Genomic DNA, 14,725 nt, shown 5'->3' on the forward strand with positions numbered 1-14,725 from the left:
TGTCTGTGCGGAGTCTGCACGTTCTCTCCGTATTCGCGTGGGTTTCCTCCGGGTGCTCCGGTTTCCTCCCACAGTCCAAAGACGTGCAGGTTAGGTGGGTTGGCCATGCTAAATTGCCCTGAGTGACCGAAAGGTTAGGAGGGATTATTGGGTTACGGGGATAAGAACAAAGAGAACAAAAAAATTACAGCACAGGAACAGGCCCTTCGGCCCTCCCAGCCTGCGCCGATCCTGATCCTTTATCTAAACCTGTCGCCTATTTTCCAAGGATATACTTCCCTCTGTTCCCCACCCATTCATATATCTGTCCAGTTGCATCTTAAATGATGCTATCGTGCCCGCCTCTACCACCTCCGCTGGCAAAGCGTTCCAGGCACCCACCACCCTCTGCGTAAAACACTTTCCACGCACATCTCCCTTAAACTTTCCCCCTCTCACCTTGAAATCATGACCCCTTGTAATTGACACCCCCAATCTTGGAAAAAGCTTGTTGCTATCCACCCTGTCCATACCTCTCATAATTTTGTAGACCTCAATCAGGTCTCCCCTCAACCTCCGTCTTTCCAACGAAAACAACCCTAATCTACTCAACCTTTCTTCATAGCTAGCACCCTCCATACCAAGCAACATCCTGGTGAACCTCCTCTGCACCCTCTCTAAAGCATCCACATCCTTCTGGTAATGTGGCGACCAGAACTGCACGCAGTATTCCAAATGTGGCCTAACCAAAGTCCTATACAACTGTAACATGACCTGCCGACTCTTGTACTCAATACCCCGTCCGATGAAGGCAAGCATGCTGTATGCCTTCTTGACCACTCTATCGACCTGCGTTGCCACCTTCAGGGTGCAATGGACCTGAACTCCCAGATCTCTCTGTACATCAATTTTCCCCAGGACTCTTCAATTGACCATTGACCAATGATAGGGTGGAAGTGAGGACTTAAATGGGTCAGTGCAGACACGATGGGCCAAATGGCCTCCTTCTGCACTATATGTTCTATGTTTGCAAAGAATAGGGCCCTGTGCATTAATATATGTAGCCTCCAGTGCATATTGTGTGGACTGTACAAATGACTGTTAATTCTGAGTGTTTGAATTTAAGATAGATATTGTAAATAATCTTACTTTTCTGGGGCGGCATTCTCCCCTACCCGGCGTGATGGAGGGTCCCGGAGTAGGGGAGTGGCGCCAACCACTCAGGGGTCGCGCCTCCCCAAAGGTGGGGAATTCTCCCCACCTTTGGGGGCCAGCCCCGCGCCGGAGCGGTTTGCACCAGAAGACCGGCGCAAACACCCGGCGCCCCCGGCAGCGGGGCTGGCCGAAAGGCTTTCGCCGGTCCGCGCATGCGCCGGCAGTGACATCACTGCCGGCGCATGCGCGATATGGGGTTCTCTTCCGCTTCCGCCATGGCGGAGGCCGTGGCGGCCGCGGAAGAAACTAGTGCAGCCATAGCACTGGTTCGGAGTCTGAGCGGGGGGCCCCGATCGCGGGCCAGGCCACCGTGGGGGCACCCCCTGGGGTTCGATCTCCCCCCGCCCCCCCCAGGACCCCGGGGGCCTGCTCGCGCCGCTGAGCCCGCCGTTCCAGAGGTGGTTTAAACCTCGACGGCGGGAGAGGCCTCCCAGCAGCGGGACTTTGGCCCATTCGGGCCGGAGAATCACTGCAGGGGCCTCTTCGATCGGAGTGGCGAGATTCCGCCGCCGCCACTTCCCGGGTGGCGGAGAATCTCTGCCACGGCGGGGGCGGGATTTTAGGCGCCCCCAGGCGATTCTCCGACCCTGCTGGGGGTCGGAGAAATTCGCCCCTGAGTTTGTATAGTAAAATGCTTTAGGCCGGAATTCTCCCATTGTTGGCGGCGAGATATTCTGTTTCTGCCGGTAGTGCACTCCCGCCGCAGGGTTGTCAGCAGCGTGGTCAGCAGCGTGGGGCGGCTTCGATAGGAATTCCCACTGATAAACAGCGGAACAGAGAAATGCATGGCTAGGAGGCCGGAGAATTCCGCCATTTGTTTAACAGCCATGGAATTTTGTGGCTGTATTCTCTTGGTATGTAGCGAGGATCTCAACTGGAACATAACAGAATTTGCTCCAGGATCATAATATTCACCACATGTGCCTGACATCTGGGGCTGGATTCTCCCTTTCGGGGACTATGTCCCCACACCTTCATGGAAACGGTGGATTTTTACGCCAGGAAAGCTGGCATCAAAAGGCCACATATTCACAGCCCTGCAGGGGTCCAACAGGGAGCCGTCGTGAGGTTCGCAGCTCTAGCTGCAGATACAGCCCCCCTCCCCCGCACTTCCAGGTCAGAGGCTGCGCATGCGCACAGCGGTGGCATCCAGCGGCCGCGCCATGCTCTATGGTCGACTCAGACCGCGGAGCTGGACCACGCAAATAGTGCCCCCAAATCAGCTGCGCGCCCAACCCAGACCGCCAGCTCAAAATTACCCCGGTCCCGTATGAGGCCCTCCCCCTGCCCGCCGATCAGGCTCGCCCCTGACCATGGCGGCCACAGACTGAGTCCGCAGCCGGCCCGCGAGTATCCCGAATGACAAAACCATGATTGGTCCATGCCGCCGGGACTTCAGCCAGAATGGGAGCGGAGAATAGCGGGGTGGGCCACTGACAATGGCCGCAGGTACGGGATACGCGGCGTGGCGTATTCCCCGAGTGCGCCGCTTTTCGGGGGCCGGAGAATCAAGGAACCGGCGCCGGTTCCGATTCCATGCATGAAACTGGATTCTCCGCCCCAGCGCTGCACACGATTTTGGCGCGGAGCGCGGAGAATCCAGCTCTATGTTCTATGATTCTGATGTCCAGGATAATCTCATTTCACACCAGGAAGTAGAACACAGACAGCATGATATATAGAGCACAACAGAATGTAGTGTCATGTGGGGGTGTAGATTAAGGGGCAGGTGGTCAAATAAAGTGAAGGGTAGAATGCAGTGGGGTTGTGGCTAAGTTGGGCTAAGAGTATAATACAGTGGGCTGTAGTTCAGAACAACATGCACAAGAGAGGGATCTGTGGGGTATAGTATGTTGTGGTGGGGGTGGGGCTGACACGTGAGGGGGGAGGGATTTGGACAAAGCTCGCAATCGTGCAAGTAGACCACTGTGATTGGGGGAATGGGGATCAGCAGGGAAGTGAGAAGGAGAAGAGGGACCAGGAGGGCTTTCAAGGATAGGAAATGGGCCGAGGGGTGGCATGGGGATGGGGGGGGAATGAGTGGAGAACGCTGAAAGAATAGGAAGGGAAGCATTTCTCTATAACACGCGCCCTGCAGCCACTATCTGAAATTGTGGACTACACCTCTCAGCCACTCCCCATCTTTCCACATCTCACCCAGGTAATCCCAGACCTCACCCCACCTGAAAGGAAAGAGAAAAGGAAAAGAGCAAGGGGAGAGGACAGAGTAAAACAATGGAGCAGCGAAGAGAGGGAAGACCAAGCTTGCAAAAACAAGCCAAATGCTGATATCATAACAGAATCCCTGTTTATGACCGAATCGGGGGCGGCGCCTGCCACGGACTAGGCGTTTATATCAGTTTCACATAGCAATACATAGTAATACATTGCAATGGCCAGTGATTGACAGTTTTATTACTACAGAGACAGGTGCTTTGTGGATTTCATTTCATGCTTGAATGCATCTCATGTACCCTGCTTTGATGTTAACCACAATGTTTATAAACGCCCTTGTTTTATTGACAGCTCCTCACCACCCCCAAAAGCAGTTAAGTGCTTTCACTTCCTGTTTTTCACATCGGAAAGCACTCAGATAGAAAGAAAGATCAACAATCCACCAATTCTGAGGTAGTGGATGTTAGGGAAGGGTTGGTGAAAATGCAATGATTTTGCACTCTTCAGCTTTCTGGACTGCTCTTCAGCTTTCAGGCCAGGGTCACTGATGGGGTTTTTATTGGGGTGGGTCTGATGAGTTGAGGGGAGTCTGATGTGGGGTCTGATGAGGGGGGGGGGGGGGTCGGTGGGTGGGGGGGGTTGGACGAAATGGGCAGGATTTGTGTTGTGGGGGAAAGGGGCCTTGCAATGGACAATGGGGGGGGGGGCATTTCGCTAATGCACCAACTCCCTTGACCCACCACAGGGTCCACCGCGTCAGGGCCACACTTGTAAAAACCGGCACCAAATCCCGCCGGGAAGATTTCCTGCTGTGGGGGGGGTCAATGCATAACGAGGAAAGGGGATGGAGAGTTGGGCTTCCACCCCGTTAACCTGATGCAAATAGGTTCCAATCACCGATTTGCATCCTCCTGCTGGCGTGGTGTGTGTCGTTCACTGCTACCCCTGGCGGGGGACAAGAGCATCGGAATGCGATAGGCGCCCACTGCCGATCCTGTTTTTCAGCCAGCGCTTTATTCTCTACCGGATGGAGAAACCAGTTACTGGCACTGGGCAATGGAGAGGCCACCCCGTTATGTTCTCCTGCGGTACTGCTCATAATAAGTTAACTGAGATGTTGTTTTCTGGAATGAATAGCTTCCTATTTAATGCGTAACGTATTATCCTGCTGCCATCAAACAGGTCCTGCCGTCATTTAACATATATTTGCTTGGGTCAGGGAATTTGGAGATTGCAAAGAACTTTGTTTTAAGTTATAACTCACAAACATCCACTGTTTTGAAGTGGCCACGGATCCGTAGTGAAGGGTGATGTCTGTACATGTAGTGGACCTCGCACCTACAATGCATTCGATACTAACAACTGCAGAAGTACAACAAAAGTCTGCATGTTGCATTCCCAATTTGGGACCGCACAGCTTCAGCCCAGGCTGATGGGATGCAAGTGTCTTCGGCCTGCTGGCTGTAAGCGTTCAGAATGAAATGAGTTTTGGCTGTTATTTTTGAGTTACAAGTGTCACTAGTACCCCTCAAACAAACTGCCCTGAATTCAACACAAGTAGGCAATTTGCCTCAGCTTATAAGGACGGCTGGGTGGAAGTTTAAAATGCCACACTGGCGCAGAACAATTGCTTCCCGGGGATTGGCATGTGGCATTGATTAAATAAATCTTTCTTCCACGTTTAATTTAGTTTGCACTTTCTGGAACCCTTGATGTTGCACAGGGGATGGGAAGAAAAATTGTTGAATTCACCAGCATCGCCATTCTCACCTTTCTCACACACATTGATTCTTAAGGGGACCTTGACTCCCTTTGGAATACTGGAAAGTTGCTTTTGATTAAAGACATTTTACAGAAAACACTTGCATGTGATAGAGACTGGAGAGCTGGCCCATTTGTCTGTGCACATTGTTCCAGTGTGGTTGAAAAGTCAGTGGCCACCACCCCAGTCCTATATAATGCTCTCAGATATAAACTTGCAGGACTCAACTTTCAGGTGTGACTATGTAGATCTCAACAATTTTGCTCCAATCTATCAGACAGCTTGCTTGTGTACCCTTTGCCATCGGCCGGGATTCTCCCTTTTGGGGCCTAAGTTCTTCCACCAGCGAAGAATCGAGACTGCTCTCCGCTGGCACGAGGAGTGGGCCCAGAATGCGAGTCTATCTCCTTTACCACACAAATTTATGCATGGGGGAGATCTCAGCAGATTCCGACAGAATCCCAGTTTCGGGCCGCCCACTCAAAATGACAGGCTCCCTCCCATAATGCAAATCCTGTTCCCCTTCCCTGCTGACAAGGAAGGGCAGCCTCCACCCTTCCATGGGAATAACCGGTCACCCTCCTGCACACAGACCACACACATGAGGGTGGACCTTGACCCCTCCACCATCAACTTGGCTGAAGACTGGACCATCCACTGGACACCCCTGGCTGAAGTCAGCTGTAAATGCTTCAATCTTCTCTTCTGTGCTGGGCTCCCCCATCCTTTAGGTTTTTGGAACCTTTTCTCCCCATCGGTTATTTGAGTGTCCAACACCCTTATGGTTGGATGTAGCAGAGATTTTTTTTAAGGGCTTTCATGGGATGTGGGCATTACCGGCTAGGCCAGCATTTGATTGCCCTACCCTAATTCCCCGTGAGAAGGTGATGCCGAGCTGCCTTCTTGAATTGCTACAGTCCTTGTGATGTAGGTACCCCCACCATGCTGTCAGGGAGGGGATTCCAAGATTGTGACCCAGCGACAGTGAAGGACCAAAGATATATTTCCAAGTCAGGATGGTGAATAACTTGGAGGGGAACCTCCAGGCGGTGGGGTTCCCAGGTATCCGCTGTCCTTGTCCTTCTAGGTGGTAGTGGTCACGGATTTTGTTTGTACAGTAAATGGAGTCTTGATGAGTGACTGTGGTACATCTTGTTAATGGTACACTCTGCTGCCACTGCGTGTTGGTGGTGGAGGTGAATGTTTAAGGTTGTCAATGGGGTGCCAATCAAACAGGCTGCTTTGCCCTGGATCTGATTTGATCTGATTATTTTGGTTGGAGGCACTTTTGGCTCAGAATGCAACAAACTATTTCCACTGTTTGACATGTACGTCGTTCACAAGATCGGCATCACAATGTTTAAGCATGCCTACTTTTGCTCTCCTATAGTTGAACTAAGGCTTTGTAATAATGATAGAATTAGGGATATGCCGGGCCATGAGTTCACGGATTGCAGTTGAATACAGTTCTCATATTGCTGACGGCCCACAGTACCTCAAGCATGGCTAATTCTGAGCGGTTCGATCTGTTCTGAATCTATCCCATTCAGCATGGTGTAATTGCCACATAACGTGAGAGAGGCTGTCCTCAATGTGAAGATCGGAACCTTCTCTCCCCAAAGACTGTCTGTAGTCACTTCTACCAATACTCACATGGACAGAGACATCCGCGAGGAAGATGGTGAGAATGAGGTAAAGTAGACTTTTCCCTCCCTTGGTGGTGTTCCCACCACCTTCTGAAGGCTCAGTCTGGCAAATAGGTCCTTCAGGATGTGAGCAGCTTGGTCAGTGGTGCTGCTACTGAGCAGCTTTGAACATGGATATTGTAGACTCTCCCCAAGGTACATTCTGTGGTTGGGGGTTTCCACTGCCCACCTCCCAAACCGTGGCGTGTTTTGTGGCAACAGTGGCGTCGCTGTCAATGGGGTTCCCATTGTTCAGACCCTCCGCTACCTTGGAACCTACGGCATGGGACAGGGTGGCCATTGGTGGGACCAGAAAATCCAGCCGGTGGGAATGTCTGGAAAACCCCGCCCTGTGTGTTTTCTGTCCTTCTTCCAAAGAGGACTCGATGGGCCGAATAGCCTCCTTCTGTACTGTATGTTCTATGTTCTAGGAGTGCTGATTCATCAGCTGAATGAGGCCAGTCAGTGGCAATCAGGAGATTTCCTCACCCATGTTTGATCTGAGGCCATGAGACTTCATGGAGCCCAGAGGTGATGCTGAGGACTCCCACCGACACTGCGTCTGGTGGGACAGGAGGTGGTTTCTCGGGAATGGGATAGAGGAGTCTGGGAGGTTTGTTGATGGATGTAAGGATGGCCATCTCTTGCTTGACTAGTCTGTGGGACAGCTCCCCTAATTCCAGGACAAACCGTCAGGTGTCAGTGAGGAGGACTTTGTCAGCTCAATTGGGCGGTGTGTGCCGTTTCCATGCCCCATCACACATCTTGGTCCATGCTGGGTCAATAGAACTTATTGAAGAAGTTTTGATACAGCACAGCTAAGAAGAGGGGAAAACAAACAAGAATTGCTACCTCGGATTATTACCGGATCCATCTCTGTTCATGGGTACTTGAGTGAGGCTCAGTAGTGGTGTTGGCCAATTGTCACATTGTCTTTCAACAATCATTGCCTGAGGTCACAGGACAAAGGCAATCACTCGATCGAGGTACCCAGGATTAATCTGCCGACTGAGGAGAGAGTTGGGAAAGAAATGTGATTGCAGCGAAAGAACAATATTTTAATGTAAGTTTTTAATGAAATCCTGTATTCACGCTATGAACAGATCATGTATAAAACCCATCCATTTGAATGCCTAATGTGCAGTTAATGCCTTTCAAGACAGTCAAGACAATCCATTTTATCTTGCTCAGGCGAGGGGAAATTGCCAAAATCTTCCCAGTTAATTCACCAGTGTGCTGGCATTTCCTGAGAGTGAAAGTGAGTCATTTGTCATTGTAATCTGGACTCTGAATAAATTTAGAAAAAATGGTCACACAGGCAATTACCAGCCTTATGTGGGCAAGAGAAAGGGTGGCTCCTGCAACCAGAGAACTGCCAGTTTGTTGTACTTCAAAAGCAATAATTGGCGGTAATTTCCGAAAGCTGCTCTGCGTTTGTGCATCATTCCCAGCCTTCTCGGCATCCTCAGGAATGCTTAAACGCGAAGCGCGTTTACTGCTGATTGCAGCTCACTGTGTTCATTAAGTTTACCTCACTCGCCATTTGCAAGCAATTTATTTTCTATTCCCAACTTGATTCCTTGTAAATTACAGCCTGATGCCACACACGCACCTAATTGAGAGCATCGAGAGTGCTGCAAACCTCTGCCAAAAGTAGTTTGACTCGCCAGGTATGAGGATGTGTGCGAATGTCTGGCTGGTTGCCCAAGGTTTCCAACCATCTCTTCGAACCGAATTGTGCGTGGGTTGGAGCGTATCTCCCATCGCTTCTTGTTGCTGCTGAAACCGGTAGACATAATAAGCCTACGCGCCCTAGAACCGCTTACGATGAGACTATGCGGGCGGAATGTTATGGTCGAGTCGCAGCGGGGGAGGGGCCGTAAAACGCCGGACTTTATGCTTTATTTTTCAAAAGTGTTGCCTCAGGTGGGAAAGGCAGTGGTCAGCGCCCGCTAGCGCCCTTGCTAGCTTTTTCCGTCGTATTTTCAAACACTTTGAATGGAAAAACAGAAAGGGCGGGTCCCACGACATCACTCTGGCAAAGTGCGCTCTGGACCCTGACCGATCAAGGCGCCCTATAAAAAGGGCAACCCGATCTGAAAATAACAAGCATGAAAGCAGAAATAAAAAAGAAAAGCAGAAGCAGGAATACCTCAGGGAACCCTTCCCCCCTCCAAACCTCCCCTCCCAATGGACACATGACCCCGCCCTCCCCTCGGGAAGCTCCTGATACAGACACTGCTCGAGGATCACTGCCGGGGCAATGCCAGGGTACTGCCCAGGCCTGACCCTCTCCCACATGCCCCCTACCCCCGGGGGGGATTGTACTTACCTGTGTGCCCCTGATACATCCCCATTTATCCATATCTATTGTGAACCCTGTCAATATGATGTCATGGGGTGGGAGAACATAGAACATAGAACAGTAGAGCACAGAACAGGCCCTTCGGCCCTCTGTTGTGCCGAGCATTGTCTGAAACCAAGATCAAGCTATCCCACTCCCTGTCATTCTGGTGTGCTCCATGTGCCTATCCAATAACCGCTTGAAAGTTCCTAAAGTGTCCGACTCCACTATCACAGCAGGCAGTCCATTCCACTACCCAACCACTCTCTGAGTAAAGAACCTACCTCGGACATCCCTCCTATGTCTCCCACCCTGAACTTTATAATTATGCCCCCTTGCAACAGCTCCATCCACCCGAGGAAATAGTCTCTGAATGTCCACTCTATCTATCCCCCTCATCATCTTATAAACCTCTATTAAGTCGCCTCTCATCCTCCTCCGCTCCAAAGAGGGGGTATTCTAACGTGGGAGGATATTACAGCGGGGAAACCCGCATGTTGAGTATATTCAAATTAATGCAAATGGAGTTCCTGACCTTTCATGGTGGGAACCCCAATGCATCATTGGCCGGGGGGTGGGGAGGGAGCAGGGACACTCTTGAAGGGAAATCCCGGCGGCACAAAAGCTGTTTGGGGACTCCTGTTCGACTCTTTGCCTCCCACGGCTTTCCACCCGCCCGGGGGAGATTGGGGGAGGTGGAGGCCTGGGGCTTGTGATGGGCTGGAGGGTCACAGGTCAGGGATCTTTCCTGGGATGGAGATGTATTGATTTATTTTCCCATCTTCAGCCATTAAACCCTTTAAACTGTAAGTCAGTATCTCAAAATTAAAGTTCTCTGATAAAGTGAAAGTGTTTGCATCTGCTGCGTTAAACCCTTATCTTGAGAACAAAGAAACAGCCTCCTAAAAAACAGTATGGCTAGAAAAACAAGGGTTCGTGAACTCTTGTAGAGCTGTATAAATAAACAATGGCAACATTCATTCGATACTGCCTGAACCTGTCAATCAGAATGGCTTAAAAGGCAATGGTCCGTGAACTTGAACATAAACATCATTTCAAAGCTTTTAAGCTTCTTATCTTGCAGAGACGCTTGAATATTAAAGGGAAATGCCATTAACGGTGAAAAAACACTTCAAAGGTTTCTGCCACATTAAAGGGAATTGTTTTACTTTGATCTACAGATCACTGAACTTGACATATTGATTGACAAGGTACTCACCCCCTGGCCACACGTAGAACTGCAAGCTGCCAGGCCCCAGTTTGTCAGCTTTTGCACCAATTCACGCCAGCCGGACTCTTGGCTGGGGATGGTGGCGGCTGGAGCAACCCATGAGGCAGGTGAATCGGGCGTCCTGCCGAATAATGATATTAAGATTGGGGTTTCCAAGCTATTTGCATGTTCCCACCGGGTCTGGGCAGGAACCTCATTGGGGCAGTCAGGTAGCTCGTCGAGGTCGGCGGAAGAGGCTGCAAAAGGCACAACAGCAAGCCTCCCCTGAGTTCCCTGCCCATGTCTATATTATGCAATACAGAGGGGATGTTTAACATGAAACCATTGCTCTGTTTGAAGATGACAGGATAATCTTTACCTGTAATCCTCTAGGTAATTGAGTAGATCTGTAAGCACTGTAGTTGATATTTTTAGAAATTACATCAGCTCAAATTCTGCAAACAATCTATCATTTTTATTAATTATAAAAATTAAATGAGAAAAAAAATGTAAAAAGGTAAAATAAATAGATGATTAAAGAACAATCAGGATGTTGATTCAACTAAAACTTGTCACAGAGGTGGTTTGCATTCTGCACTGTAGGTTTTCTGTCATTTTTCTTGGTGATTCCTGTGGGTTTAGGTCACAGTTGTGAGAGTGTGAGGTTCGATTTGCGTGAGTGTGTGGTCACAGTTGTGGCAGTGTGTGGTCACAGTTGTGGCAGTGTGAGATCACAGTTGTGGCAGTGTGAGATCACAGTTGTGGCAGTGTGAGATCACAGTTGTGGCAGTGTGTGGTCACAGTTGTGGCAGTGTGAGATCACAGTTGTGGCAGTGTGAGATCACAGTTGTGGCAGTGTGAGATCACAGTTGTGGCAGTGTGGGGTCACAGTTGTGGCAGTGTGTGATCACAGTTGTGGCAGTGTGAGATCACAGTTGTGGCAGTGTGAGATCACAGTTGTGGCAGTGTGGGGTCACAGTTGTGGCAGTGTGTGATCACAGTTGTGGCAGTGTGAGATCACAGTTGTGGCAGTGTGAGATCACAGTTGTGGCAGTGTGTGGTCACAGTTGTGACAGTGTGTGGTCACAGTTGTGGCAGTGTGAGATCACAGTTGTGGCAGTGTGAGATCACAGTTGTGGCAGTATGGGGTCACAGTTGTGGCAGTGTGAGATCACAGTTGTGGCAGTGTGAGATCACAGTTGTGGCAGTATGGGGTCACAGTTGTGGCAGTGTGGGATCACAGTTGTGGCAGTGTGAGATCACAGTTGTGGCAGTGTGAGATCACAGTTGTGGCAGTGTGGGATCACAGTTGTGGTAGTGTGAGATCACAGTTGTGGCAGTGTGGGATCACAGTTGTGGCAGTGTGTGATCACAGTTGTGGCAGTGTGAGTTCACAGTTGTGACAGTGTGGGGTCACAGTTGTGGCAGTGTGAGATCACAGTTGTGGCAGTGTGGGATCACAGTTGTGGCAGTGTGAGATCACAGTTGTGGCAGTGTGAGATCACAGTTGTGGCAATGTGTGGTCACAGTTGTGGCAGTGTGAGATCACAGTTGTGGCAGTGTGAGATCACAGTTGTGGCAGTGTGGGGTCACAGTTGTGGCAGTGTGAGATCACAGTTGTGGCAGTGTGAGATCGCAGTTGTGTCAGTGTGGGATCATGGTTGTGGCAGTGTGAGATCAGAGTTGTGGCAGTGTGGGGTCACAGTTGTGGCAGTATGGGGTCACAGTTGTGGCAGTGTGGGGTCACAGTTGTGGCAGTGTGGGGTCACAGTTGTGGCAGTGTGGGGTCACAGTTGTGGCAGTGTGGGGTCACAGTTGTGGCAGTGTGAGGTCACAGTTGTGACAGTGTGGGGTCACAGTTGTGGCAGTGTGAGATCACAGTTGTGGCAGTGTGAGGTCACAGATGTGTCAGTGTGGGGTCACAGTTGTGACAGTGTGGGGTCACAATTGTGACAGTGTGGGGTCACAGTTGTGGCAGTGTGAGATCACAGTTGTGGCAGTGTGAGGTCACAGATGTGTCAGTGTGGGGTCACAATTGTGGCAGTGTGGGGTCACAGTTGTGACTGTGGGGTCACAGTTGTGGCAGTGTGAGAGCACAGTTGTGGCAGTGTGAGGTCACAGTTGTGGCAGTGTGTGGTCACAGTTGTGGCAGTGTGAGATCACAGTTGTGGCAGTGTGAGATCACAGTTGTGGCAGTGTGAGGTCACAGTTGTGACAGTGTGGGATCACAGTTGTGGCAGTGTGAGGTCACAGTTGTGGCAGTGTGAGATCACAGTTGTGGCAGTGTGAGGTCACAGTTGTGGCAGTGTGTGGTCACAGTTGTGGCAGTGTGAGATCACAGTTGTGGCAGTGTGTGGTCACAGTTGTGGCAGTGTGAGGTCACAGTTGTGGCAGTGTGGGGTCACAGTTGTGGCAGTGTGAGATCACAGTTGTGGCAGTGTGGGGTCACAGTTGTGGCAGTGTGTGATCACAGATGTGTCAGTGTGGGGTCACAGTTCTGGCAGTGTGAGGTCACAGTTGTGGCAGTGTGGGGTCACAGTTGTGACAGTGTGGGGTCACAGTTGTGGCAGTGTGTGGTCACAGTTGTGGCAGTGTGTGGTCACAGTTGTGGCAGTGTGAGATCACAGTTGTGGCAGTGTGGAGCCGCAGTTGTGGCAGTGTGTGTTCACAGTTGTGGCAGTGTGGGATCACAGTTGTGGCAGTGTGAGGTCACAGTTGTGGTAGTGTGAGACCACAGTTGTGGCAGTGTGTGATCATAGATGTGTCAGTGTCGGGTCACAGTTTTGGCAGTGTGCGATCACAGTTTTGGTAGTGTGAGACCACAGTTGTGGCAGTGTGAGATCACAGTTGTGGCAGTGTGGGATCGCAGTTGTGGCAGTGTGCGGTCACAGTTGTGGCAGTGTGAGATCACAGTTGTGGCAGTGTGAGGTCACAGTTGTGGCAGTGTGTGGTCACAGTTGTGGCAGTGTGTGGTCACAGTTGTGGCAGTGTGAGATCACAGTTGTGGCAGTGTGAGGTCACAGTTGTGACAGTGTGGGATCACAGTTGTGGCAGTGTGAGGTCACAGTTGTGGCAGTGTGAGATCACAGTTGTGGCAGTGTGAGATCACAGTTGTGGCAGTGTGAGATCACAGTTGTGGCAGTGTGGGGTCACAGTTGTGGCAGTGTGAGATCACAGTTGTGGCAGTGTGAGATCGCAGTTGTGTCAGTGTGGGATCATGGTTGTGGCAGTGTGAGATCACAGTTGTGGCAGTGTGGGGTCACAGTTGTGGCAGTATGGGGTCACAGTTGTGGCAGTGTGGGGTCACAGTTGTGGCAGTGTGGGGTCACAGTTGTGGCAGTGTGGGGTCACAGTTGTGGCAGTGTGGGGTCACAGTTGTGGCAGTGTGAGGTCACAGTTGTGACAGTGTGGGGTCACAGTTGTGGCAGTGTGAGATCACAGTTGTGGCAGTGTGAGGTCACAGATGTGTCAGTGTGGGGTCACAGTTGTGACAGTGTGGGGTCACAATTGTGACAGTGTGGGGTCACAGTTGTGGCAGTGTGAGATCACAGTTGTGGCAGTGTGAGGTCACAGATGTGTCAGTGTGGGGTCACAATTGTGGCAGTGTGGGGTCACAGTTGTGACTGTGGGGTCACAGTTGTGGCAGTGTGAGAGCACAGTTGTGGCAGTGTGAGGTCACAGTTGTGGCAGTGTGTGGTCACAGTTTTGGCAGTGTGAGATCACAGTTGTGGCAGTGTGAGATCACAGTTGTGGCAGTGTGAGGTCACAGTTGTGACAGTGTGGGATCACAGTTGTGGCAGTGTGAGGTCACAGTTGTGGCAGTGTGAGATCACAGTTGTGGCAGTGTGAGGTCACAGTTGTGGCAGTGTGTGGTCACAGTTGTGGCAGTGTGAGATCACAGTTGTGGCAGTGTGTGGTCACAGTTGTGGCAGTGTGAGGTCACAGTTGTGGCAGTGTGGGGTCACAGTTGTGGCAGTGTGAGATCACAGTTGTGGCAGTGTGGGGTCACAGTTGTGGCAGTGTGTGATCACAGATGTGTCAGTGTGGGGTCACAGTTCTGGCAGTGTGAGGTCACAGTTGTGGCAGTGTGGGGTCACAGTTGTGACAGTGTGGGGTCACAGTTGTGGCAGTGTGTGGTCACAGTTGTGGCAGTGTGTGGTCACAGTTGTGGCAGTGTGAGATCACAGTTGTGGCAGTGTGGAGCCGCAGTTGTGGCAGTGTGTGTTCACAGTTGTGGCAGTGTGGGATCACAGTTGTGGCAGTGTGAGGTCACAGTTGTGGTAGTGTGAGACCACAGTTGTGGCAGTGTGTGATCATAGATGTGTCAGTGTCGGGTCACAGTTTTGGCAGTGTGC

At 50.9% G+C, this 14,725-nt stretch overlaps 1 protein-coding gene across 5 annotated transcripts in view; it reads left to right on the top strand.

Annotated features, from left to right (window-relative positions):
- The window catches only part of LOC119971491 (RNA-binding Raly-like protein), a 1,731,169-nt gene that overhangs the window by 242,465 nt on the left and 1,473,979 nt on the right, over nucleotides 1-14,725 (top strand). The window lies entirely within an intron of this gene.

Source organism: Scyliorhinus canicula, chromosome 9 (genome assembly GCF_902713615.1).
Source record: "Scyliorhinus canicula chromosome 9, sScyCan1.1, whole genome shotgun sequence".
Lineage (NCBI taxonomy): Eukaryota > Metazoa > Chordata > Chondrichthyes > Carcharhiniformes > Scyliorhinidae > Scyliorhinus > Scyliorhinus canicula.